Genomic DNA, 2,326 nt, shown 5'->3' on the forward strand with positions numbered 1-2,326 from the left:
TTCCCATAATTCCTTAGCCCGTTCGGCCATTGGTTATGCTGACTGAGAAATTATGCAGATTGTAGTTCAACATAAATGCACAGCACAATCACTCCTTTAAAAAAACACTCTTAAAATTGGGGAATAAACCACTTTCCTAAAGATATCTCCTGTCAATTAAATGGGTTGCTATTGGGGAAGCGGGACAAATAATTAAGGTATGGTAGTTTTAAACACTTGTAATATTCATACAGATGTGGAATTATTGTGGCACTCTTAATTGGCACACAAATCAAATGAATGATGATTCATTTGATCTTGAGGCTCTGGCTCGGAAGCTCTCCTAGAGCGAGCGCCAGCAGGAACCCATCCAGTGCCAGTTTCAAATCAACATCCAGAACTTGGAAGGGCAGGTGGCCAAGCTGCAGAAGGAGAAGGAAGACTTGGTCCTTGCCCTTCAGATGACCAAGAAAGACATCAGCCAAGCCAAGCTGAGCAAATGTCACCAGGAATGACTGCAGGAGCTGGAAGGGTTGATGACAAAGCTAAAGAAAAAGCTGAAGGATCAATACAAGCTGCTGAAAATGAAAGAATCCAGTGAACAGACCATCTCCAAACTCCACCAAGAGATCCGGGCCATGAAAAAGCAACAGGTTCAGCTCATTTGGAAGTTGAAGGAAGATGCTGAGAAATTCCATAAGTGGAGGCATCAGAAGGACAAGGAAGTCATCCAGCCGAAGGCCCAGGATCGCAAGCAGCAGTACAAACTGGCCAAGCTGGAGCAGGACTTCCAGATGCAGGCCACGTTCCTTCGGCAGAAAGCAGAAGAAGCCATGGCAGCTTAGAAGCGCTTGAAGGAACAACAACAAGCAGCAGCGAAACAAAAAGATGTTCACAACTGGGGATTTGAAGCTGCCGCCTCGCTGATGAAGAGCCAAGGTGGCGCAGTGGTTAAATGCAGCACTGCAGGCTACTGCTAGATCAGCAGGTCAGCGGTTCAAATCTCACCGGCTCAGGGTTGACTCAGCCTTCCATCCTTCCAAGGTGGGTAAAATGAGGACCCGGATTGTTGGGGGCGATATGCTGACTCTCTGTAAACCGCTTAGAGAGGCCTGAAAGGCCTATGAAGCGGTATATAAGTCTACTGCTAAGTCTACTGCTATTGATGAATAACTGGCTGATGAATGAAGTCAAAGTCCTTGTGAGCATAGAAGAAGCTTGACATCACCTGAACGACTTTCTGGATGACTGGAAAACTTTGGCCAAGGAGATCATTCGGCTGAAAGAGAAGCATGAGACTGGGGAGGTCCTTCTGTACAAACACAGGAGGCGCACATTTTCCTACAAATCCATGGAAATCAGCCATTCCATCACCAAGCAGATTGAGAGTTTGGAGACCAAAATGGAACCCAGCAGCGTCCAATTTGCAGATCTGCAGCAGAAGTTGCTGGACGCCAAGACCGATGACCAGGCCAAACATTGCCACCATGTCAGAAGCCAAGTGTGCCATCAAGTACCCGATTGGTGAACTGGTCACCTCCAAAGTGGAAAATGGGAAAGTAGAAAACCACCTTCAGCAGAGCAAAACCACCTGCGCTGAAATGCATTAGATGCTTCTGGAAGAGCAGAAGGGGGCTGCCGACCCGGAGGCCGAATTTAGAGAGGCAGCTGGTCCAGGTGGAGCAGGAGTTCCAGGAGAAGATTCTCTACCTGCTCAGCCAAGTCCAGCAAATGGAGGAAGCTGAAGAAAGGCTGGAAACCTCAACTTCCAAATGGGAAGAGCAGCTTCTGGAATGCCTTTGGTTCCGGAGGATTGCCGGCATGAGGCAGAAAAGTGTCAGAACCTGGACAATGGCTTCTTGGAGGGGCTACTCAGTGATGAGCTGATGGGGGATTTTCGAGACCCCACCCAAGTGGCCTGCGGAGACACTTTCTTTCAGCCTTCTGCAGTCACACCCACAAGATGGTGGACCTCTGTCTGGTCAGCGAGATGGGGGTCCCAATTTTGGTGGAGACGGACACCGCCTGTGCCAAAGGAGGTCCTGCAAATGTAAACAAGAGGTTGAGAGTTCAAGGCCAGGCAGGTCAGACTGGAATGGCAGCAAAGGAGAGGAGAACGCGGCACCCAGAGTCCTAGAAGACACCCCCCCCCCACGCATCCACAACTGGCAAACGCAGGACTCCAGGTTCCCTAAGGCTGACAAAAGTCCAGGCCTCCCGGGCAACCCCCCCCCCACCGCCCATCTAGCCTGGTAACTCACGTGCTCATTTGTTTTATATAGTACGTATTTTTAAATTTAGATGTATTTATTATGCATATTCTTTGTTGATTTGGTACAGCATATTA

General features: G+C 48.8%; 1 pseudogene; it reads left to right on the plus strand.

The window, feature by feature from the left end:
* Nucleotides 1-275: 275 nt before the first annotated feature.
* LOC116514115 lies at nt 276-1,866 on the plus strand (annotated as a pseudogene).
* The last annotated feature ends 460 nt before the right edge of the window (nt 1,867-2,326 follow it).

This window comes from Thamnophis elegans, chromosome 10 (assembly GCF_009769535.1).
Source record: "Thamnophis elegans isolate rThaEle1 chromosome 10, rThaEle1.pri, whole genome shotgun sequence".
NCBI lineage: Eukaryota > Metazoa > Chordata > Lepidosauria > Squamata > Colubridae > Thamnophis > Thamnophis elegans.